General features: G+C 36.5%; 1 protein-coding gene across 3 annotated transcripts in view; it reads left to right on the top strand.

Moving 5' to 3' along the window:
• Positions 1-27,813, top strand: part of LOC122805468 (cationic amino acid transporter 2-like) — a 509,319-nt gene that overhangs the window by 224,362 nt on the left and 257,144 nt on the right. The window lies entirely within an intron of this gene.

Here is a 27,813-nt window from a genome sequence, read left to right as displayed (position 1 = left end):
TGCAATCGTCAGCTGATAAAATAGGCCAATTAGACTCAATGATGTTTCTTATAGCCGTCATGGGATGTCAAGAGACTTCTTAAGGATTTTTCTAAAGAAATCTGTTATACTGTTTTTGATGAGATCATGGATAATATCTCAGCATATGAGTCTCATCTGAGAGCACAGAAATGTAAGAAATTAGAACGTGATTTGGTTGATTTCAAGCCGACCATGATTTTTCATGACCATGGGCCAATACTGTTAAGGGAGTGGTTACTTCAAATAAGGATAAGGAAGAACAGCATCCAAATCATGTGGAACCAACTGAAACAGCTGCAATCAATCACAGTGAACCTTTCCTCACACCCCCACAGGCTCCTGTCATTGTTGACCCTTCTTTGGAGGAGGGATTGAGTCTACACCAATTAGATGTGTGCAAGAAGATCAACGCTACTCAACACATTTTGTTGACCCTACCTCTACCTTTGCCCACAAAACACATGAGTTTCTATGTGGAAGAAAGATCACTCAGCAGGGGCAGGAAGAAGAGAAGACAGCAGTTGGATGGACAACAACCAGTAATGTTGAATCAGTAATGGAGGTGGATGAAGAGTCCATAGTTTTGAATATCTCCAGCAAACCTTTAACTGCTTCACAGATTTAATTTCTCAAGTGAGGTTTATCTTTTATTCTGGCCCAGTGCTCTGACTTTACTGAGGTGATCATTGATCTAAGAATGTTTAGTAGGAATGTTATGCAAAAACCAATTTTTTTCTGGTGATTCAGACTAGACATTTTCTAAGAGACCGAGTGTTTTTCAGCTGGTATTAGATCCTGTTTTAGAAGCTTTTTGGAAAAATGTTAGGCTGATTTATTGATATTTTTCTCAACCTGGTGACCCTAAGAACAGTTTCTATAATTTAACCAATAAAGAGAAAGAAGCTCTGATGGAATTACACAATGATATTGCTATTAAATTAGCAGACAAGGGGGGTGCAATTGTTGTCATGGATTATTCGTTTTATAGGGATACTATTGTTGCAATATTATCTAATAATGCCATATATAAATGAACCACTAAGGAGTGTGTCTTAGTTTTATAAAATGTTATTTCCTTTACTATACAGGACTGTTTGAGTAACTTTTTAATAACCATGAAACTTTCTCATTATCTTGCTGTTAAACATCCAGTTGTTCCCGTGTTCCAAGGGTTGCTGAAAATACACAAGAATTTACATTATCCTCCACTTAGACCTATTGTATGTGAGAGGTGGGGGCTGACTGAACCCTTTTCAATACATGTTGAGAAACAGCTATGGGTGGTGTTAGATGGAGTGGTTATAGTCCTTAGAGACACAAAGCAATTTTTGTAGGATATGTATGTGTATGTGAGCTATGCTTCCAGCTTAAGTGATTGTTTCATGGTCACTTTGGATGTGGGAACTCTGCACACAGTGATTCCTAATCTATAAGGGATAGAAATGACTAAGAATTTCCTTAGGATGCTTAGTAATTATGACATCAAACACATTGACCTCATTTACCTATTTTTAGATGTGGTCCTAGAAACAATGTCTTCATGTTTGAAGACTCCTATTACATACAGAAATCTGGCATAGCTATGGGCACATCTTGTGCCCATAGCTATGCCAATATGGTTCTATCATGTTGAGAGCAAGAACATGTGTTGAATGGTAACATCTATGCGGCCTATGTTGTATTTTATATACAGTGTGTAGATGACATTTATTTGTTGTGGATGGGTAGTGAGGAGCAGCTGCACCAGTTTGTAGCATATTTACACACCACAACCTCATTTCTAAAGTTCACCAGTCAATATTCCAGAGATAGTATAGAATTATTGGATGTTTGTATCTCTAAAGATAGAGATGGGGCATTTACTATATGGCTTCATAAGAAACCCTGTAGGAAGAATGTTGTACTGCAACAACGCAGTATGCACCCCTCCCTTATATATATAGAAACATCCTTAAGTGTCAGGGAATGTGGGTCTCGAGGCTGAATAATTCTCAAGAAGGTTTCAATAGGGACTTAGCATCATTATGCGGTGAATCTGTAGATAGGGACTATGGATGTAGAGAACTGGATAATATGTGGAAAGAAGTGTTGGACTATAGATATGGTATGGCGAGACCGTATATTTCCAAAGTCAGTTCAGGTGCTCAATCCACAGGCCCGGGTATTAGTAAGGACAGAGTGGTGTACAGTAGCTTGATTCCTGTTACCCTTTTCTATGCTAGTGATATAGGGGCTATATGAAACATCATTATGTCTAATTGGCCTATTTTATCAGCTGACGATTGCATTAAAAGTATTGTTGGAGAGAGACCATGCTTTTGATATAACAATAAAAAGTCCCTTAAACATCAGCTGTGATATAAAGTTAATCATGTACCTACTAGGGATTGCCATGTTGCTTTTGGTACATGTTGCTGCAATAGATGCAGCTTTTGTGCTTATATCGACATATTTAATACATTTGTTACTCCAAATTCAGGCACCAATTTTTTTCATTTATTGTTATAGCTAATTGTCGGACTCCCAATGTGGTTTACCTTGCTGTCTGCAAGTCATGTACTAGCGTTTATGTGGGCAAGATTAATCGCCCATTCTTTGAAGGAATAAGGGAACATCTCTACAATATTCATACATGTGATATTAGGAATGCCTTAGCAAAACATGTAGTGGATCATGACTGCATGCAAACATTTAATTTCATGATTATTGAGAATATTGAAGAGTGTGTACGCATGGAAGATCTGAAGAATTATTTTTGGGGGGGTGGGTACATTGGACATATAGATAAATTTTCCATTGGCTTTGCTTTGTAAGAGTAGCTAGAATTTAAATGGGAATTATTTTTCATGCTTTTTTTTTCATTCTGTTTTTAGACACTGTAAAATATAGCTCGTCTGCACAGGCACAAAGGTTCTATGACATCTAACATACGATGAACTTAAAACTTTTGCTGCACATATAATGTACACTTTTATATATTGATACACACTGGAAACTATACCTCTATACCCCTAGTTTTGGCTCATCAGGTCTTTTTATATATTTTAAATGGGAACATATGTTACACATTTTTTCTGTTCTCCCTGCACAGACTATCATGTACGTTTTTTACTTATGAAGCTTGCATTGTCTAACTAACTAAAGCATATAACACTTAAATAAGATTTAAATTCAACTTAAACACAGAGTTTTGTGTTAGTTTATCTTCACATTTCCCTATATATTTTTATAATTTACAAGTTTGTTGCTCTGAGTATTGAATCTAGGTATTGTTAATACAGATGAGTTAGACAGATTTTTTTTTAGTAGTTTGAACTCTTTCTTTTGATTGAGAATTACATTTAGACAGACAGTAAAACTTGGAATTTCTAGTGTGCATAAACCAGAAGAAGAACCAAAATTGATATTAGTTAAAAGGTTTGAATAAATTAATATGATGAAAAATAATCTTATTTTATTATTATGATTCTTGTTGTATAAGAATGCAATAAATAGAGAGTCAGAGAACCCTCAGGAAAGTTTAATTGCATGGTATTTTAGGATAGCTTGGATCCTTTTTATTACTTTATTTTAAGGGAAGGAGTGGGTTTGTTTTTTATTTCAAATGGACTGATTTGTATTTACAGTGGAAACGTTACCACTCCCACTTCAATTGCTATTTAAGTAATTGTTCGTAAATGTATTAACCATTAAGTCTTATGTCTATGCTCGTCTATACTTACTAATAAAGAAAATGCAAAGTCAACATATCCTGGAATGGATTTTTTACTTGATTTATTTATGTTTTGTAACTGTTAATACCAGTACTAGGTTTATGTAGTTTCAGATCTGGGGAGTAATGCTTTATAGTTATTCCACTGAGAACACCTAGTGCAAAGTGTCTTACAATATTTGATGTACATAATGAAACAATGGTTTATGTTTCTGATTCTAACTTGATAAACGGAACCTACTATTATGCCACCTAGGGCACACTGAGAGTGTCTATCAAAACTTGGACATTGTCTTAATAACAAAAAAGAATATTGTCTTACTGGCCAATTTTAATTATCCTGGCATTTAGTGGAATTCAATAAGCACATCTCGATTTGAGAAATAATTTATAAATCTGATGTCCTATTATGGGTTGAACCAATTGGTTCTGAGTTCTATGCAAGAGAATAATATTCCCAATTTAATAGTAAATAAAATTCTACACAAAGAAATAACCTGGACATTTCATGTCCTTTGGGACTATCAGACCATAATACAATTTTGTTTATTATGGAACTTGGAAAAAATTGTGACTGTTAATACTACTGCTTAGCCCATGTTAGTGATTGATTATTGTTTGTTGAATTCTATGATTTCGAACATCAGCTGGCATCAGTTATTAAATGTGAGTCAGGATATGGAAACTTACCACTGACCAGACTGTGGAATATCTGTATGTATGAAATCTGGCATTTTAATAGGGGCATCCAGTCATTCTCTTCTTGGCGGAATAGAAACATTGAGAGGTTATACAGAAGGAAAAGACAGCACTACTCTGCTTTTAGAACATTTCCTACTAATATTAATAAGAGAAAATTTAACAAAACCAGTAAAGAACTGAAGTTGGGAATTAAGTCTTCAAAGGTTAGTTATGAAAATAAATTAATTTGTAATTCTTTGAAAATTTTTATACATATATTAACTCATTTAATCATACATTGTCACCTCTTGTATCTATATCATTAAATAATGTCATCATAAATGATGTTTATGCTATTGCATCTGAATTCAATAAATATTTCTAATCTTCTAGCAACCATACTATTACCTCTGTTGTTACAAATAACACAACCTCTATGTCAGGTCTTTGTTTTTTAATTTCTGAATCTATGATTAGAAACTATTTTAATAGAATAAAAGTGTCATCATCCATAAGTATTGATAACATTTCTGGTATTTTCTTGAGGGAAAAATTTAATAATGCCAATAATGGTTCCAATTTGTAATACATTTTTAGAAAACAGTATAATTTCAGAGTCTTGGAAATTATCCTGGCTCTGTTCAGTGTAGTAGAATGGCCTGAAAGATCTTATCAGCAATTATCATCCTTAACTGGCAAATGTTTTGAAAGATATCTTTTGGAACTAAAAGGTTGTTCTGGTATTGTTCTATCAGTTTGTAATGTTGACCAACATGGTTTTACAAAAGAGAAATCAGCCATGAGTAACATGGTGACTTTTTATGATCAAATAACCTTTGCTTTAAATACGAGTCTGTATCCAGCAGTGCTTTTCTTAGATTATGCCAACGATTATGATACCCTCCCATTTAATTCTGTTCAAAAACATCTTAATAAATATCACACCAATTGTTAAAGTACCAAGTGGATTTTGAATTGGCTTAGTGGCAAGCAACAATGTCTAAACATACATAGTTTTGTTTTGTACTATTTACCTATTACATCAGGTGTACCCCATGGGTCTGTACTTGGCCAGATGCTATTTAAATTGATTTTCTCCAGTATTCCCAGGAATTCTCAATTCTGATCATGTAAAAATGCAGAAGATTATAAATATAATATAATCCTTGTCTGTATTTAAAACTGCTGGAAAAGTGTGCCTTGTATACTGGGTTTAATTTTAGTTTAGATAAATGTAAGATCATGTATTTTTTGAATAAGATTTTTCACTTTCCAACACATCTGAATAATGTTAAATTAGAAGAGGTAATAGAATATATAGACGTGGGTATCATTATAGCATCAAATTTATCTTTTAGTAATCAGAACAATATAATAAGCACAAAACACTCAGTTATATAGAATATTTACTGCAGCATCTTACAACTAGGGATGAAAATAGTTTAACTGTGGTGAACAAAATATACATTAGACCAGTTATTGAACATAATAATACATTTTTCATATATAATTTGACAATTAAGAATGTTAGAAAATGTACAGAAAAAATTACAAAAATAATATTATGTATATCAAAGTTAGATTATGGTGCAAGATGTAAACATTTGAGGTTGCCTTCTTTTAGCTATTGACACATGGCAAATTAATATTTGCATATAAAACATTTTAGGATTCTGTTCTTCAAATTATGTACAGTGTTGAAGTTTTTAGTTGTTCTAAGATATTCAAGCATAATAATATGCATTTCAAATTATTAACTGATAGGACAAGGATTTGGAATAGTTTTGTTACAATCCAAATGACTAAACTGTGAAATAATATTCCAGTAACCTAGATATTTTTAAAATAAACCTTGATACTTGGGCAGGAGATAAAGTTTTTGTTTGATTTTGAGAAATGTCAGTCAGCATTCCTTGATGACCATAAAAAATAATGGTCACATTAAACTGAATCAGAGATGAGATGGGTAGGCACTTAGTTTCCAGAAATATAAGATATATTTTAAGCAATGAAAATTTGACAACAAAAGTTGTAGAAAATAAGAATGAAGGTTTTAAAATTATATTCACTAAGGACACAATGCCCTTGACTACCTCATTCACATAACATTCAAAAGACAAAACAAAAACTCAATCTATGCAGTAAATATGATGGCCATTAAATTTTTCACAACATTGTCCTTGTCAATAAAGCAAGATAAAAATAATCATTAAATTAATTCAAAAGTCAAAAAAAAAATAAAATGAACTACAGAAAACTTTCATTAGATGTAATCAGTAATATCTTTAGGAACACAAGTACTGACTGATAAGAAGTAAACATTTTATTATTAATGCTTTAATACAGTTAGCAAATTTATTAGCAAATTTATTTACAGTCCCCTCCAAACATTCCACAAAGCATTCCTTCTACATCTCTCCCACCTTGCATCTCCAAAGAGCAACTCATTAATGCTCTCTCCAAGGCCAAAGGTACAGCCTATATGGGACCGAATGGCATCCCAGGTTGCATTTTAAATGGCATAAAACATGAGTTAGCAACTTCATTAGGTACTCTCTTCAGCCACAGCCTGAGTACTAGTTTTGTCCCTGCTGAATGGAAAATGGCAACCATTATCCCCCTTCATAAACGGGGTACAGCAACCAACCCTGTAAATTACAGACCCATAAGCTTAACCAGTCTTATCTGTAAGGCCATGGAACAAATCATCAATTACTTTATAAATAAAGATATAGGTGATCTCCAAACCCTGGATCTGACACAGTTTGGTTTTGTCAAAGGCAGATCATGCCTATTAAATTTGGTGTACTTCTTTGAAAACATCATTAGAGCCATAGACACAGGCAAATCTGTGCATACAATCTACCTTGACTTAGACAAGGCCTTCTACACAATCCCACATTTGGGCATCATTGATAAACTCTCTCAGTTGAATATCAACCCTTATGTCATCAGGTGGGTTGCTAACTGGCTCACTGACAGATCATACTCAGTCAAAATTGGGGACTTTACCTCAACCAGAAGACCTGTCAACAGTGAGGTCCCACAGGGGTCAGTGCTGGGTTCCCTATTGTTTGGCATATACTTCTTGAAAGTTCAGGCCAAAACAGAAGGATTGTGCCTGACTAAGATTGCTGATGACTGCAAATCAGATACAATAATTGTATCCCCAAATGATGTCAATATACTTCAAGAGGGATTTAAACAAGCTAATGATTGGTGCCAAAGCCATAGACTGAAACTCAATGCTAAAAAATGTTTTATCATCTTTGGTAAAAACAATACCCCTGCAGACTATTGTATAAATAATAATACCGTAAGTAACAATTCAGTAGTGAGAGACTTGGGAACACAAGTTGACTGTAATCTAAACTTTGACCATCATGTGTCTACTGTGGTAAGGAATACATTCTATGTCACACACCTCATTAGCAAAGGCACTGCCTCAAGAGTGAAGGATGTCATAACTCCTCTGTATGTGACCCTCATCAGGCCAATAATTCAATACAATACTCCCTTTGGTATGTACCTTTTCAGGCATCTGCAGAAACTTGAGAGACCTCAGAGATTTCTAACCAAGAAAATTCAGGGACTCCAGCACATGTCATACACTGACAGACTGAAGTCACTGTCACTGTACTCAGTAGAGTACAGACTATTTAGAGCAGACTTGTGCTGTCCAACAGAGCAATCAAGGATCCAAACCTAATGGAAATGAAATGGGACAAGGCTCACCCACTCCAAGGACCTAAACCTGGCATGTGACATAAATAAGACCTACTGGAGAGACAGATATGTCTGTCAGAGATTGCCACTCCTCTAGAAGAGGCTACTAATTCACATCAAACAGAGCCCCTCTATGACCCTGTTTAAGTGTAGCCTGGATGATTGGATGGAAAACTGCAAATTCCTGCTGGGGATTTCACCTATGACCCTCCTAGATATGGGCAGTCATTGCTAACTAAGATCTCAAGTTTAGGCAAGATCCTTTATATTGGGTTTCTTTCGTATTATATTGGGCACACATGGCTAGGCTTATAAAGGCATTTGGGTCAATAGCCTAGTAACCACCTTTGAACCTATTAATATGAATATGTTAAATAGAAGAAAAGCTAAACAGATATTAAATCTAACACATGAAAACATTAGACTACTTTGATGTATCTTAGATATCTCTACATTCCAGGATCATGAGACAAATGTTCTACTTTCTAATCTTATCGGCTTTGTCTTTGCAAAGAATGAAAATTTCCGTAAACATGTTATGCAGTAAATTATTTACACACCTTTACATTTTAATGTTGTATAAGTGAACATACTGACCACTAACTATACTGACTGTCCTCTTGTCAGTCTCCCTGTCCAGTTTCAGAGGTCAGTGGTTCTTCAAAGTGACAGTATACTAAAAGTATAGTCTAAGTACATCTGATGCTTATTAAACACTAGACAACAGTACTTCAAATCAGTAAAGGACTACAATTTATATAATGTTACCTAGTTTTCATGCTATGTTTTTACACACTTACGACAAATCTTTGTTCAGTAGAAGTACAGTTATAAAACATAATAAACACTTAATCACAACAATAAATGCTTTAAAGAGCACATGATCTTCTGTATCATACAAGTTGGAAACTGTTGGCTGGTTGCTCTGCTTTGTGAAGCATTCACCATATCACACAGTCACAAAGCCTTATGGTATCTTAATCTATTGTTACAGAAGCCTTAAACTACATAAAAAAATGAAGGATTCAGCCAAGCTTGCTGCATATGTTGACTAGGTACAGACAGACATCCCAGCTATCTAGTGTAGATTAATGTGTTTATTTTACCTAGTCAGCCACTGTAGCTAGATAGCACATGCATATAAGTTACTGAGTATATGCAAGATCAGTGCCATTTTGTATAGTCAGTCAGAGTGAATGCAGACATGAATGTTGATGCACACGTGAGTGTGTCTGAAGTAATGAGTTAGTCAGTTAGCTTAAATATATGTTCCAGTTACAGCTCCTGATGTGTTTATGTACAATAAACAACTTGAAACCATAACAATGCCTCAATGTCTCATATGATACACAAGATATGTGACATGGTGTCAGAATGGGATCTGAAGTGAAGTAACTTGCAAACCATGAGGCATGCAGTTAGAAGTGGAGGAATATACAGGAGTCAACTTGCAAACAGGTCAGCTTTTATTCAAAGGTACTTAAACTCATTTAAATGATTTTTCAGATGCCGAATAAATGGTGAAGCATTCAAAACCTTCAAAATAATTACCGAGATAAATGAAATGTGTTCAAAATATTTTCCAAAGTGTTAAAATGTATGAAAATGCTAAAACGACTGCATTTTTTCACAATGTACTACTTTTTCACATTAACTGAACCTTTTTGAGGTATCCAAAGTGAGGGGGATGTTCCAGCATTTGCAGTGTTAAAGTGAAACCTTTTCAGAGAAATTATTATGCATTTGAACATAATTACAAGTACCTGGTCTATGCTTATATTTAAAAAAATTGTTGTTATGGCAGAGAGATTTTGCAGAACTGGACTGCTGGTGTTTGATAATAATGTTGCTGAGAATTGATGAGTGTTTGAGCAAGAATATGATATTTTCATACAGGCTGCATTTTCTGATAAAGAGGCACATACAAAGGCATTTGTACTTCTTAATTTAGCTGTATCAGAACCCATTGAGAGGGAACGTTCATTTGTGTATGCACCTGGTGTGTACGCAGGGGAGGGGGGAACCATCATATTGTGATATGGGCTGAAATGTAGGAAGACCCTGAGTGCTTTAAACATAAATTTTGAGAAATGTGTAACCTTCAGATGAATATAACAATGGAAAGGCACATGTTTTACACAAGAAATCAAAAGTCTAGTGAAACTATAGCAGTATATATTACCAACTTAAGAAATAAAGCAAATATGTGCAGATTTGGTGATCTGAGAGATGAGTTGATAAAAGACAAGCTTGTGTGTGGTGTTAATAATGATGTAGGGAGAAGGATTTTGCTTCGAGACAGTGACTCAACTTTGAGCAAAGCCATTGAGATTTTTCAAATATATGAGCTCACAAAAAAACATACAAATAATCTTATGAATGAGAAAAACATGCATGCAGTGTCTGCCTGCCAGTGCAAATTTTGATACTGTACAGCATAAAGCTAAGATGAAAAAAAATATAAACCAAAGGGTGTGTCAGTACCCAACCTTAGCTATAAACCAAATGGGGCCATAAAACCCAACTTTATTGTTAATGGTTGTAATTGTGGAGGCACTCATGAACCTAACCAAGAGAAGTGCTTAGCTTTTGGTCAGCAGTGTCATAAATGTAAAAAGTGGAAACATTTCAAAAGGCTTTGCAAGTCTAAACTGACTCATACTTTTGCTAAAAGAGAGCATCGGAAGAAATAAGTAGATCAGATAGAGAGCTGTGAGCAAACTTTCTATGTTGATGGTGTCTCTGTGATTGATGAAACAGTTAACACAGTAGATTATCAGTTGGCAGCCAAGAGTGAAATATTTTGTACTGTTCGGATTAATGGGAAACCTGTAGAGTTTAAAGTAGACACTAGATCCAAGTGCAATGCAACATTAGCACAAATGTTTACGAAAGTAAAATCTGGTCAGAAACTTGATTCAGCAAAGTGTGCAAAACTAGTTACATATGGTGGTGAAAAGATTCAAACTGATGGTGCTATAGCTCTCACATGCCATTCTACTGGGAACAGCTATAACTTGCAGTTTGACATAGTCAAAAGACACGCGCAATCACTGTTAGTCCTCAAAGACAGTTTGAGATTGGGACTGATTTTATTTAATAAGGAGGTCCTTATTAAATGTCTGAACAACAACGGTAGTTTTACACAGAATATATTTAGTGACTATGCTGATATTTTCGTAGACAAGCTTGGCAAACTTCCAGTCACATATTCCATGAAGTTGAACCATGACATAAATCCAGTTGTCAGACTAGCAAGGAAGGTTCTGGTAGCAATGCAGAGCAAAGTAAAAGCAGAACTTGACAAAATGGTGAATTTAGGTCTCCTTACTTCAGTAAAAGGACCAACTGAATGGGTATCTTCCATGGTCATAGCTCATAAGAAAATGATGATATTTGAATATGTATTGATCTGAGAGACTTAAACAAAGCACTTAAGTATCCTCATCATCTGATGCACACAGTAGAAGTAGTTGCTCTCATGCCAAATGTCAATGCTTTTTCAGTCTTAGATTGAAAAAAGTTCCTTTTGTCAAATTTCGCTGGATCACAAATCTTCTGAAAAAGTCCCTTATGTAATATGGATGAAAGCGCTTAACTTTCAATAAAGTTTTCTTGTTTTTATGGCTGCAGTGTTTAACTTGGATTTAACCACAACTGGAAGTTTTTTGTTTATGAGTTGTGTTGGCTTCCTGGGTCAGTGCTATTGGTTTTACAAATCTTCATTGTTAACCACTTTCAGTTAACCACTTGGAAAATACAGATTCTTGAGAAAATATTGGGATAAATTCTGCCAGTGAAGTATTTCAATGTGCGATGGAACTAATTTTTTTCTGGTTATCCATGTGCTGTCATAGTAGACAACATTATTGTAGGGGGCAATGGTGAAGACAAACATGAAAGAATTCTCAAGAAAGTTCTAGACCATGCATGTGAAGTAAATCTTAAACTGAATCCTCAGAAATGTTAATTCACACTGAACAAAGTTACTTATGTGGGTCATTTGTTTACCAGTTCTGACTTACAACCACATCCGTCTAAGTAAGCAGCAATCCTTGAGATGCCAGTTCCAGAAAATGTTACATCTTTACAACGTTTTCTTGGTATGGTCAACTATTTGAGAAAGTTCATCCCAGACCTGAGTGAGCTTTCAGAACCCTTACGTTAGTTGACATGCAAAAATGTAAACTGGTCCTAGTTGGACAACACCAAAAAGCATTTGACATTCTGAAACAGAAAATTGCCAGTCCACCCACATTGAGATATTATGATGTTCTTAAACCTGTAACTCTTTCGTGTGATGCTTCAAAGTATGATCTTAGTGCAGCATGTCCTCAAGAAGGCACACTAGCCTATGCATCCAGAACTCTAACTCAAACAGAAATGAATTAAGCACAAATAGAGAAAGAGTTTTTGGCAATAGTGTATGCATGTTCGAAGTTCAATGATTATATTTACGGAAGACCTATTCAAATACAGAGTGATCATCAACCTCTAGTGACAATTCTGAAAAAGTCAGTTCCTGTAGCCCCTGCATGACTGTAATGCATAATGTTTAAATTGCAAAAGTACAATTTCAATACAGTCTATACTAAAGGCAAATGACTGTACCTTGCAGATCCTTTGTCAAGAGCACCCAGACAAACAACAGAACAGCATGACAATGAGAAAGCAGACTTTGAAATCATGGAAGTCAAAAATGTTTCCTCATCACATCTTGATGAACTTGGAAATCACACAGCCTCAGACCAAGTTCTTCAGAAACTGCAATATTTTATCAGTCAAGGACGGCCAGCATGACAAACTAGTTTACCACTTGACAAACAGAAGTATTTTCCTTACAGAGATGAGCTCATGATGGAAGATGGACTCATCATGAAAGGTCCCAAAGTGGTAATTCCTTCAGCATTACAACAGGAATATATCAAAACTTTGAATTGTGGTCACCCAGGTACTGATTCTACCAAAAGAGGGACAAGAGGTATAGTATTTTGGCCTTACATGTCAAAAGATATAGAGCATGTTCAATTTGCAATAGTACTAAATCATACCAACAAAAAGAACCACTTCAGCTAAACCAGATTCCTGAATTACCCTAGTCAATGGTTGTTACTGATATTTTTGAATGGGATGATCAGCATTACTTAGTGTTAGTAGATTCTTATTTGAATTGGTTTGAAATTGACATTCTTTCTAACTTGACATCCAGCACTGTCATTACGAAATTGAAGAGACATTTTTCTGTGCATGGTAGTCTGTACAAAGTCATTTCTGACAATGGTGCACAGATTACAAGTCAGCAGTTCAAGAAATTAGCTGAGTCTTGGGACTTTGTCCATGTTATTAGTAGTCCTGAATATCCACAGTCCAATGGATTAGCTAAGTGTGCAGTTCAAAGTGCGAAACATTTTTGGAGAAATCCAAGAGAGGGATGGTACCAATGTTTTTCTTAATTTACTCAGTCTCAGAAACATTCCTTAAGATAATGTTCTTGGTTCAATTGCTCAGAGATTAATATCCAGACAGACGAGAACAACATTGCCGATGAGTAAACAATTGTTAGTACTAACTGTAAAGAACAACAGAATGGTCAAGGCTCAACTTTTGAGAAAACGTCAGTCACAAAAGTTGTATTACAATAAGTCCAGCAAACCTATTGGACCATTAAGACAAGGAGAAGTTGTGAGAATGCAAACATCTAAAGGATATGGCCAAGTAGATATTGTCAAAAATGTAGAACAGAGCATGTGTATGTATGTTTAAGAAATATTTCCAGAAGGTTTAGGAGGGTGAACAAAATGGTTAAGGTGTTTGCCTTACAAACACAAGGTGCAGGGTTTGAGCCTCAAAAGGGATAATTGGCTAGGCTTAAAATGGCTTGCAAGGGCAGTTAGCTTCGTACTAATCTATGAACCTATGTAGGCACATGCATATAAATTGTGAGCACATGGAAGCAGCAGTGCCATTTTGAGAGAACAGCCAGAGTGTTAACATGTGAGTATAGTAATCAGTCTGTTTATGTTTATTTAAGTTTAAATTACAAAGCCTCATTCCTGATGTGTTTGTGTGTAATACAGCTGCTTGAGCTGAACCCACGAATGTTCATCTGTTTTATCCTGAGCAGATGAATGACATGGTGTTAGGAATCCACCATCCCTACAATAGTTTGCAAGCTACCTACCCAACAACCAACAATGCATTAAATGGTAAAATAAACTATCCCAATATCAAACCCACACGACCAGGGTACCACAAGGGTCCATACTTGTACCCTTACTCTTCGATGTTTTCACCAACAACCTTCACACCTCAACACCCCTTAGCTCCATTATTCAATACACAGATGACACTACCATAATTTCCTCCTCTAATAACATACAACAACTCCAGCAACGCACCCAAACCACCTTCACCTGAATAGATACATGGCTGTGAGAAGCCCAGCTTCTCCTAAATCCTAAAAAAAAAAAAAAAAAAAAATCTTGCTTTTCTTGGCAAAACCAGTCTCATCTGACTTTGAAATAGTTTCTCAGGATAACACAGAAATTGAAAGAGTTCCCTCAGCTAAGCTACTAGGTGTTACCACAGACAACAAAATAACTTTCAAATACCACATCTACAATAGCATTAAAAAAACACAACAAACTAGGAACACTCTACAGACAAAAAACTTTCTTGGATAACTCCACCAGAAAAACCCTCAGCAACACCTAACTGTTTCTTCTCTCTAATATGCAGCCCCATTATATACCAATTCACAATATTCTCTTAAAAACAAGCTCCAAGCCTGCTACCATAACAGGCTACTCCTACCATTCCCATCACTGCATAGAACTAAACTAACTCAAACTCACACACCACCTAAACCTAGTTCAGCTGTCCTCAGCACATAAAATGATATATACACCTGATAGATGCCCATCCCTCAAATCTGTCCTAAAACCCTACATCCCTACCAGAGCCCTCAGTTCTGAAAACAAACAACTCGTAACCGTCTACATTCCAAACAAAAGAGCTGGATAGTGCTATACTCTCATGCTACTGTCAAGCTCTGGAACTCTGTGCCAAAAGACATTGCTACCGTTGAATGCTTTAATATCTTCAAACACACCCTAAAAAAAAAAACAAAAATAGCCTGAGCACTGAATACACAATAAATCCAAGAAAGAACAAAATTCAGCGGTCATTTCCAACACAAGGGCTCCAAAATTCCATGTTTATTATGAAAACTGTTGTAATACTTGCCAAAAAAACAAACAGACTATTCAACATAACACTGAACGGTTGAGCGTTTTCGTCTTAATGAACTGACATCATCATAAACATCAGTCAAACTTATGCAGACCTATAAATAACATTTTTTTTCACTCACACAACTTTTAAAAACAACCAATGGTAGCTGTTTTATGCAAAAAAGACACGCGTACTAATACTCCTTCATTAATTGTAAAAAAAAAAAAAAAAAAAAAAAAAAGAGCTAAAACTGAAAAAACTTTACCCACCATCAGGGAATTGAACCCTGGTCTCCTACATGGCAAGCAAGAATAATTATAATTATAATAATTATTTATTTATTTATTCTATTTATTTATTTTACATTTGTTGACCGGGATAGTCCGACTGGATTAATGCCCATTTTCAGCAGAGGCCCGGGGAGAAAAGCTCCAAGGCAGACAGATACAGTAATAACAAAGAAGGCATATTACAGATATGATATTTACAAAAACAACATAAACAGACATGAATAGACAATATCACAAGCTTGAGTTACCCCTGGTGACAATCAGGGGAAAAATTAAACAGTATTTTGATTAATAGATTATACACATTCATAATGAGAGTTAGCCAGGCTTGTTACAGTGGCAAAGCCAGTTCAGTGCTAGATGTTGTTTGAGTTTAGCTTTGAATTGGCATAGGGAGGAGAGCAAAGTAATGTCAGCTGGAAGTAGGTTCCAGGCTCTGCCTGCAGAGTTAGCGAAGAGGGAGTCACCGGCTACATTGTTAATTTTAATCGTCTGAATTTGCAGTCTGTTTGAGGATCGAAGAAGTCTTGGATTGCTGTAATATTTTTAAGAGCTGGTGTGTTATCTGGATAATAGAGGATTTTATTAGCCATAATCATAAGGTTATATTGGATTAGACTGGAAAGTTCTAGCCACCCAAGCTGTTTAAGGTTGATGCAGTGGTGTGCTCTAAAAGGCAGACCAGTGGCAAACCTGGCAATGTGATTGTAACAGGCGGACAGTCTATTAAGTACAGCCTTGTTTAGATTAGAGGGAAGGGGGGGATGCATATAAAAGTATTGAAATCAGGTGAGAGCGAGCTCTGGCAACCTTAGCTGGAGGGGTTAGGAAGATTTTTATTCTATACAGTGACCCAAGTTTTTTATTGATGGTTTTGATCATTTGGTTTACATGAAGGTCAAATTTTAGGTTATTATCGATAATGACTCCTAATAGTTTTGTAGAGGAGTCGGGGGTGATTATTGTGCCATCTTTTGCATTTATGATGAAGGTAAATGGAGCAGATCTTTGTGTTGGAGAGAATAACAACATTTTAGTTTTTTGGGGATTTAGCAAAAATCAAAGTTCGGAGATCCAGTTTTCTATAGTACTAAAGGTGGACTGGGTGGCAGACCTTAAGTCTGAAGGAGATGTGGCTGAGCAAATCAGGGTGGAATCATCAGTGTACTGGACACAGCTGACATTCGGGATGACTGTATATAAGTTGTTTATAAAGATGGAAAACAGTAGGGGTCCTAATATGGAGCCTTGTGGCACTCCAAGGGTGTTAGGAAATAGGTTGGAGAGCTTGTTCTGCCAGAGAACAGCCTGCTGCCTCCCACTGAGGTAGGACTTAAACCATTGAATGGCATTGGAATTTAGACAGAAAGATTGCAGGGTGTGAATCAAAAGTTGATGATCCGCCATGTCAAATTCCTTGGAAAGATCCACAAAGAGGGCTGAGGATATGTGATTATTGTTACAGTTATTATTTATGGTATTGGTAAACTCTAGTAGGGCTGAGGTTGTGCTGTGGTGTGTGTGGAAGCCGTGTTGGGTATCGGCCATGAGGTGATTGTAAATTAAGTGGTGCATGAGTTGTTTGTGTATACATTTTTCCATAATCTTCCAAATTACCATTGTACTACCTTTGAAATACACTCAAACTCTTGACGGTTCTGATGATGTCAATTCATGAAGATGAAAGCAGCCGTTCAGTGTTATGTTGAATAGTTTGTTTGCTTTTTGACAAGTTTTATAACAGTTTTCAAAATAAACATGGAATTTTGGAGCCCTTGTATTGACATCCTAAAAAGCATTTTCTTTGTAATCAGACATGCCCCTGTTCTCTCCCTAACAGGTGAATTCCATTCACTCTCTAGGGCCTTTCTTTTCTACATCTGGAGATCCCTAGACCATGAATTTCATCCGCTAGCCATTACCATATAGAACTAAGAAACTTTATGCATTTCTACACCCTTAAATATTCCCATCCTACTCTACTATTCTTCTAAGCATATGATTGCTTCTAATATTCTGACCCTCTGCCTGACCCTCACTCTTTATCTTAATCCTACCTGAGAAAAAAAAAGTTTTAATCTACCACATTACTTTTATTTAGTATTGCCTACCTAGTACACATTTTATTATTGTATCTACTGCTCTGTACTTATTTAGTATTCAATGTGTGCATTAATACTTACTATTGTCTTGTTCATGTAAAATGTCTTAACTTTCATGTATCATTTGAAGCTTTTCTCCCCAGGCCGCCACTGAAAATGGGTTCCTGACCCAATCGGACATTCCCGGTAAACAAATGTTAAATAAAATGAATAAATAAATAAATGAAGAGACAGTCTTACTGATAGGTTCAGCAGACTCAAAGTCTGTTAAAGCAGCACTTTTCTATTGACTTCTTGTAAGAAGTCATTACAATTATCAAGGTTCAACGGGTTATAATGGTTAGCAGAATAACCATAGATAGTCAACAAGAGAAGGAGGTTCTTGTCCTTACTAAGAAATATACAGAAAGAGCCCTATTATTATGAAAAGATGATATTATTTCTCCAGGGGGGTTACTTTTCTTCAGCAAATAGTCTAAAGTGTGGGTACACACCCATTTCAAACTGTTTAGCTTCTGGTTTCCCTTCCATGTGGCATACATTTTGGTAGTACACAGTAATGCAACTCCTGTTGGAGAGATTATCTGAGTGTCTCTGTCAGAAGCTAGGAATACAAGTTTCTTCACATGCTGGGTTCTGGGTCATTAGCCTAACACAAGAGGTTATTCATCTTATGTGCTACCTAATATGGTTCATGCAGTTGATGTCCCTAAACAACAATTCTTTAAGATAAAAAGGTGCAATTTGGGGGGATGGTCTCAAGAACCAGATAATTCAGAGTCAATTTCTAGATCCTCCTGGATCTCCATCAGGTTTGTTACATGATACAGCAGCTGTCAAGATATGAGTAATTGAATGACCTTTGTTTTGCAAAGCCATTGCTAGTCAGTGGAAAACCCTTGCAAACCTGACATGGGCAGGATTACAGAAACTTTAATAGTTAGCTTTATGCCAAACAATGACTGGTCCTTCACCTGCCATGCCTGATTCACTGAAGGTCAATACTTATACTGAATTAAGGAAATTGCTCTTAGATAGCCTAATTGGCAATAAAGTTAAGTAGACCCCCCCCCCGATAACTTTGGGATCCTCTGTTTATGGCTTTTGTACAAAGTCTGTATAGTCTATTTGCCCTAACATACATATGCATTTTTTTCTTTGACTTGTATATAGTTGTTATACTTAATTTTGTTCATAATGTATAGTTTAAAATGTTTATAGGTTATACAATAATAGTTTTTGTTAAAAAATAAATCATAATTTTTTATTAACATACTCTAAGATTGGGTCAATATCAGTACGTCAAAACCCAACTTCAGTGAACGGCTATTCATAGAACCCAAATCAGAGAATGTTCACATCAGCGAATGTTTTCCCAGGGAAGTCATTTAATTGTCCAACATATGGAAATTTGCCCTTTTCCCCACTATAGTGCAATATTGGAGTTCGTATATTTAAATAGGGGTGTGGGGGGTGTATCCCTCACCTTTGTGGGTTTGATATACTGCGATGTGTGTGTCTGTTGGTGTGTTGGCCATCTAACTCACTTCCCTGGGAAACTTGTTCACTGATGTGAACGTTCATTGAATGGTCATTCACTGATTTAGGTTTGATGAATGGCCATTCACTGAAGTTGGGTTTCAATGAACTGCTATAGACCCTTTAAGATTTTGTCTCATAGCATGCAAATAATGTTGTTAATATTGTTTTGTTGACTATACTAGGTTGACTTTTTTCATGTGAGCTTTTTTAGGTTTAGATCTTTTGCAGGGTTTATATATATATATATATATATATATATATATATATATATATATTTACATGGATTTAGTGAGCCAAGGCAAATTGATTGAATATTGATAATACTAACATCAACACATTAACATTGAAAGTGCTAACATCAACAAACACATTGACACACATCTGCACATCCTCAGAGGATGAAACTCAGACCATGCAAATTATTATTTTTTTCTTTTTTTGACAGTGAGGCCCCTGCACCCCCCATGTGGGGGGCTGCTAATTATATATACTGACTCTGAGATTGCATAGACCTCAAGGAAAGGGCAAATTCCCCAATCCAAGGAAGTATCAGTTTCACAAAAGTGTCAACCACCTGTTTTGTTGACCATACTGTATTGACAAAACAGAGGTTGGCTAAAACTTAAATTGACCAATGGCAGTGCTTCCTTATATATACAAACACACACACACACACACACGCACACGCACACACACGCACGCACGCACGCGCACACACACACACACACACACACACACACACACACACACACACACACACACACACATAACCTGTAAGCTGTCAAGTATCTTTCTTTCAGCTCACCATTTATCGAAAACTAAATATCGAAAATAGTGAGGCGAAAAAAATATTTTTTTTTTTGCAGGGGGCCCACCTGCAAGCATGTTAAATTATCTATACCAACTCCACAGTCTCATTGCAGTGAAGAAAAGGGGGAAAAACACTGAAAAGAGGAATGTCGGCTTGCACAGTACAATACATTGCAGTGAAATGCACCATTACATCACATTCTTGCACTAAGACACTCAACTGTCAATGCAACAATCACCTGCAACTATGCTTATATAAATTTATTTTATTTATTTCATTTACATTTGTTGACGAGGAGAGTCCGACTGTATACATGTCCATTTTCAGCGGAGGCTCGGGGAGAAAAGCTCCACAAATCAATTACAAGCAATTATAAGGAGTATAACAGCAGCGGCCATATTTACATAGACAGTACATAAGCATGAAAATTAAAATTAGATACATAGAATAAAAAAAACATCTTTTACGTTTTTTTACAGTAAGATTGTGTACAAGTTTGGCACAGTCAGGTCGATAGTAGTATGTAAAACCACAGAGTTGAGTGGTAGGGTATATAGACCAAGTATAAAAACAAGTGTAAAGATGGAGAAAGAAAAAAATTATAAAAAACTGTGCCTACCAGTGTTTTAGTCACCTATATCTATAGGTAATAACTGAGAGGCCAGGTGTAGAGGTGGCACTGTGAGGAAGCTGGAAATTAAAAAAAAAGCTGCAGTTCCTCTTAGTGGTATAGTTCTGAAACAGAGACCAGGAGATTAGAAAAGAGGGTGGATATATCAAGATTGATCTATCTATCTATCTATCTATCTATCTATCTATCTATCTATCTATCTATCTTTAAATTTCAGGGAGAAAACCCATCCAGCATATCCTGATATTGGGAATCACCTGAATTGGAAGAGAAAAAAAGAGAATGCCAGTCATCTTTTCACTTTTCTCCAGTTCTAACCATCATGACAAGACTGGCAATATTTAATTAACAATGCTTTCTTAGACTCAGTTAATTATTAGATATTTGTCAAGGGCAGATCCTGCCTTTTGAACCTGGTTGACTTCTTCGAAACAGTCAACAAAGCCATAGATGAAGGGAAGGTAGTCCACACAGCCTATCTGGACTTTGCAAAGGCATTTGACACAATACGCCACTCGGGCATCATAGATAAGCTATCCAGCTTAAATATAAACCCTTATGTCACAAGATGGGTCACAAACTGGCTCAAAGGCAGAACCCACAGAGTGAGAGTTGCTGGAGCCATGTCAGACTCGAAACCAGTCACAAGTGGTGTCCTACAGGGTTCTGTCCTGGGACCACTCTTGTTCGGTATATACTTTTCCGAGGTACAGGCAAACTATGGCTCACCAAGTTCGCAAACGACTGCAAACTGGGCGCCATAATCAACTCTCCAGCTGACAAAAACATCCTTCAAAAAGGTCTCACAGAGACAGATAACTGGTGCCAGTGCCATGGTCTAATGCTAAATGCCAAAAAATGTATAGTCATACCCTTTGGCAAAAACAATGTGCCCACAAATTACCACATAGGCGGAAACTCATTAAGTACAGAGAAAGTTATTAGGGACCTGGGGACCCAGGTTGATAGCAATCTCTCCTTTGAAAACCACATTGCCAAAGTGGTTAGAAAGACCTTCTACATAGCCCACCTCATCACGTAGGGTTTCACATCTAGATCAAGAGAGGTAATCGTGCCCCATTTATTCATCCCTCATCAGGCCCATCATAGAATACAATGCCCCTTTTGGGATGTACCTTACCCGACACCTGCAGCAATTAGAAAGACCCCAAAAGTATCTCACCAAGAGGATCAAGGGTCTCAAACAGATGCCATATGCTGCTCGGTTAAAAAAACTCCAGCTCTACTCAGTTGCATACCGCCTACTTCGAGGCGATCTATGCCTGACATACAAAGCTATGTCAAATCCAGAATTAATGGACATGCTCCACCTCAGTAAATCTAAATCCCTTAGAGCCACATGCTCGAGGGACTTGAACCTCAGCACAGAAATAAATAGAACTTGCTGGAGGGACAGGTTCATAACCCAGAGGCTCCCTTCGCTCTGGAATAGAATTCCAGTTCATGTGAGGCAGAGCACCTCACTGAATCTCTTCAAGAAGAATCTCAATAGGTGGATGGGGGATCATAGGTTTGTCCCAGGGATTACTCCCGTGTCACTATTAGACAGAGGCACAGTAAACTAAACCTTAAAGGGCACAGTATACTCAAATCAAGGGGTGGCATAAGCCATACAGAATCGGGCTAGGCTTATAATTGCCTCAGGGCAGATAGCCTAGTATGAACCTATGAACCAATTAACCTATATGAATATGCTTACCAATAAATTTACTTATCAAACCCCAGAGGAGTCTGATGTCTGTCTGTATTTTATTTGAAGGGATAAAGCCTGGGCCAAAGGAAACAATACATGCAAATTAATGCAAATTAATGCAGAAGCAAAAAACTCAGACTGTAGCAAAAAAACCTTTACCATCTTACAGGATATCCCCTCACAGTGTACAGTTGTTCATTTTATTCTACTGGAAAGGCTTGATGGCTCCTCTACCTGCAGCCAGTTGGCCCACTTGTTCTGTGAGAGAGAAAGACAGACATCTATAGGCTAGGCAAGAGCCCTATGGCCCAATTGTTCCTGCCTGGTTAGGCCAATCAGCTCATTAATTCCCCACAATTAAAGTTGAGTAGTAGTAAGCAGTTATGTTTGTTGGTCATTTGAAGTTACATTCTCTCCCCTAATTTACACCCTCCCTTGATGCAATTATTTAAGCTCTGACACTAACAACTTGGCAAAATCCCTCATGGATATGTGCAGATACACAGTGGCATCATATGTTCCCAGGCTCATACGCCACTGATGTAACACCTAATGCTCCTTTTAGGTGTCATCCAAGTGGTGAGCCTCGGCTGCCCCCCCCCCCCCCAGGATGAGTGAGAAGGCAGTGGGTCACTTATTCCTATCCTCCCAGGACAGCTCCACCAAAGACTTAAGCCATAAAATGAACTGTGGTCACCTGGAATTTAACCTCCTATACCACCTGTGCTAGCATAGTTTTTCATTTTTATAAACTACAGTATTACTCCTCAATGACTGTGATACAATGACATTCATAGTCAGTTACATGAATTTACTACTGGAACATGACAAACTGATTCCAAGAGCATCCACAGCATGGCAAGCTATGCATCTACTAAAAAGATCATTTCAAAAATGCCAGAATGAATTCTTGATTAGATAATCCACGTAGTCTCTGTGAACTTTTTTAATCAAAGTGTAGAAGTCGCTGTATACCAGACAAGTTCCCTTATTAGGCAATCGGTATTGTGTGTCTACTAATTTTGTTTTGTTTTCTTTTTTCTTTTTTAATCAAAGTCTTCTATTCAATATCTTCTATTCAATATCTTTACCAACTGCCTTCACACTGCCTGCAACCACTCAACTCTTATCCAATATGTGGACGACTCGACCTTCTTCACCACCTTTGACATGTCACATCTCCACTCACTTACACAAAACACATTCTTTGCTGTAGAAAAATGGCTTAATGATAAAAAAACTAAACTCTTAGTCTTCCTGCCAAGATCACTCTCACTTTGCAAATCCACCTTTTGCATCTGTTGTAAAACAACACAATTTTCAAAGTAGATCCACATACTAAACTCCTAGGCACCATAATAGATGACCAACTAAAATGTGATCTGCATATTCAACAGTGCATCAAAAGACGCATCAAAAACTGGGATACTGTATTGGAACAAAAACTTCCTTACACCAGACGCTAAACTATACTTAGCCAGGGCCTTCTTCCTGCCATGCTTTCTCTATGCTGCTCCTATCCTAACAAGCTTACAATCCACATTAACCACCCAACGTGAACAAACATACAATAAAATTGTGAGATTCGTAACAAACCAAGCTTTGAAATCACACCTTTGCATTGCATTAAAAACCTGCAGTGGCCTGAACTCCCCCATCAACTGTTTATCTCACAGCTACAAATTGCACACTCCATCCTACACAAACCTACTGCCTGTCTCTCCCTCTCCTCCCTCATTTCTTTTTACACCCCTACTAGATTTCTCAGAAGATCTGACCAACAACTCCTTGATATACGTAAACGCAATAAAAATACTTTACAATTACAACGTGTCTTTAGCCTGGAACAAATTTTCTAATTTTATTAGAAATTCAAAAAGCAACTAAAACTTTTTCTCTTAAGCTCGTGGATCTGCCCTTGCCAGGAGCCTACATGAATCTATCCCATGACTCCAACCTTTCCCACTCTTCCATTAATCTCAATTTCTCTTCCTCTCCAATAACTGTATCCTTACTCTTCTATTCAGTCTGCCTTCTCTCAACTTTGAGTAGCTAAACCAACACAGTATTTTGGCTACTATGCATCCACAATTAAAAACAATGTAAGTATGTTTGTAGATACTGACATTATTATGGTACATTGACTCCTAGCTGCCTTTATATTGTACATTACATGCCTACCTTTTGAAAACATGTCTTGTACAACTGAAATTGCCAAATTCTCTTTAAACTGATCTCATTCTATTTAGTTTATTGTGAATGTCATTTTGTTTAACTTTTTGCCCACATTACATGTTTTTACTTTTTTTTTTTCTTTTATTTGTATAACTTAAATCACATCTTTTATTATATTGTATAACTTTCTGGTCTCCACTGAAAATGGGCTTCGAGCTCAGTTGGACAAACCTGGTTAACAAATGTCAAATAAAAATAAATAAATAAAGTGCATGGTCATATTTTCTATATAGTCACAGTCAAGCAGCAAGCCTTATGCATTCTGCAATGTAAGCACATGTACAGCATGCTCAGACAGATAATGATACACGAAGATCTTGTTTCAAACTATTAACAATGCTGAATTAAGGTCTGAATAATGTTGACTGACTACATAGATGAATGTGATACTTACCGACTAGAATAATCTAAATATCGCCCATGGAGAATGCTGATCTTTCAAAGTCAAAATATATATTTATTATGCCCCTATCTGATGTGAAAGCTTATTATGCACCTTTCTGGTATTAGAAAACTGTAACAGTGAGTCTAATGATTAAAGCCAACAGTGCCATATGACAATGAGCAGTAGCAGAATGTAAAGCAGCTTTGTTTCTGCCTGCTGTCCATACTTCAAAGTTGTCTTTGAATTTGTTTTGCATTTTTGCTCTGTCCCTCATTATTTTTTTTTCCTTTTCTGGTAAATCACTGAGAATTACAGTCAATCAGTTAATCAGAAAAGTTAATCGTAAATTTAAGAAAATCAGTTGTGTTATTAATATATGAAAAACCCTCCATTAAATGCTCCTCAGTTTCTTGCCAAAAGATAACCAGTTCGTCCAGGTATCTGCCATACAAAGACCAAGAATGCCAGATTTCGGAATAAAAAAGGAAAGTGTGCTCCCAGTGTGCCATGATTATATTTGCAAAAACTGGGGCACAGGTGGACCCCATCATGACACCTGTCCTCTGTTTGTAAATCATGCCTTCAAAATAAATAAAGTTGTTATCCAAAATTAATTCCATGAAGGTACATAATACATTGACAAGGGTGGCTGATTTTCTTAAATTTATAATTAACTTTTCTATGAGTTCATTAAACTATCTTGATTTACAGATTACTAAATATTTTGATAACAAGAAATGTGTCTCTAATATTTATCGTAAAGCTACTTATTCTAACATGTTGTTGCACTATAACAGTTGTCATCCTCATCACCAAAAGAAAGCCCTAGTTAAGGGACAGTTAGTCAGGCTACACTGGATGGATCTCTACTATAGACTTGTTTAACTTAGAAAGCGACAAGTTGAGATCCATGTTCATTAGAAGGGGTTAGCCCATTGATTTCCTTTCCTACATCTTTGATGAGGTCCACCAAAAAAGATCAGAAGTTGTCTTCCTTTCATTGCTAGGTACACAAAAAGGTTTGACCAAACCGGTTAAAGTACACAACAGTAAGTACAACAGTAGCCTGGTACTGACATTCAACTGCGACATTGATGCTGTCTCTGCTGACTTTAGGAAAAACTGGGAAATTTTTGATATGGAATGGATCAATAAAGATGCACTCGGTATAGGCCAAATCATTGTGTACCATAAATATGGGTGCCTTAAAAATTACATGGAACATCTGAGGCAACACCTGACACAGCATCCAATACCTTTACACACAATCGTGTCAAAGTAGGTTCGTTTAAGTGTAGAAGATGCCTGAAATGCTCCTTCATTTATGAAGGGAATGGAGTTAACATCAAAGGTTTTGGTTTTGTTAAATGATGGGTTTATATTAATTGTTGTTCAAAGGGTATTATTTATGGTGCTATTTGTCAAGTTTGCTCAATGTTTTATATAGGCAAAATGGAAAGAATGTTTAAGGAGTTTATATATGAACATTCTTATGCAATTAAGAATCATATATTAATTAATGCATTATGTAAACATATTAATTCCCATGAAGGGCCTTGTTTTAGATTTTTTTTTGGGTTACATATTGTTAAGCAGAATTCTAGAAGTGGTCTGTGGAAAACTACCCTTGAAGTTAGGGAACTACTATGGCAGATTGAATTACATGCTTTAGGTTCTTTTGGCCTTAACAATATGTGTTCTATAGCATCTATTTTAAAATTGAACGCCCTTTGTATGGCTTAAGATCATTGAGTTTATTTTATTGTATTTAATCCTGACATTTTAAACAATTTGTCTAATCATTTCAAAATAGTTTGAATTTTTGTAGTACTTATTTGTTAGTACTATGTGATGTGCTTTTTTGTAGCAGATGTTTCAGTTTATATTTTTTATTATCTATTAATTGTTTTAATTAGTCTGATTATATAAGGAAGTGATGCAACTTTGTTAATTATCTCTGATGAAGTTCCTTTTTACCTGTTTGGAATGAAAGCGCTTAGATTAATAAACTTTACTTTAATTCTTTGGAGAGAATCCTGTGGATTTTATGCAGGCATCACTGTTCTGAACTACTTCACTTATTACGTTGTCATTTATACACTTTATTGCTTTATTCAGTCCTTTGGATGGCAGTTTTCACTTGAGGAACTGTCTATTTTTCTTTGTAAGTTTGTCTTCCTGGTTCCTGGTTACACAGTTCTACTGCATGTCAGCCAAAAACTTTAGCTCACAGTATATATTTTTGACTCCCTTTGCCCCTGCAGCCTGCCAAAAATCAACCACTCACAGCCAATTGGCCAGTTCGTGCCCCATCACAAGGGCAAGGGTAAACAAAGGGGGACCATCACTAAGGCAGCCATCAGGGGAAGTTCACTATTTTTCTTAGTTTTCACACCTAATATCTCCAGGCACACCTGGCTGAGTGTAAAGTATAGTATGTGCAATGGGCTTACCAAGAATGACATCTTCTCACTTCTCCAAAAGGTGTTTCCTAAAGCAGCCCAGTCCTATCCCCAAAGCACAGTAGGTGGTTTCTCTGGTCTCCACCAGTGAAGCATCACCTGTGCAATGCATCAGTGTTGTCAGCAACCCTTCCCTACTCCTAGGAGATGTGAGAAAGCCATGTCTTTTCACCACCCCAACACATCTCAGCCTGCCTCCTCCACTGCCAGGACCCTGTCACCAGGGGCATAATCAGTGTTACATCTGTCTGTGCCAAGGAGCCTGGCA

Source organism: Protopterus annectens, chromosome 6.part1, assembly GCF_019279795.1.
Source record: "Protopterus annectens isolate FY-2018-M chromosome 6.part1, PAN1.0, whole genome shotgun sequence".
NCBI classification, from domain to species: Eukaryota; Metazoa; Chordata; order Ceratodontiformes; family Protopteridae; genus Protopterus; species Protopterus annectens.
The sequence above is the reverse complement of the archived record's forward strand: the minus strand, read 5'-3'. Positions and strand labels throughout refer to the sequence as shown.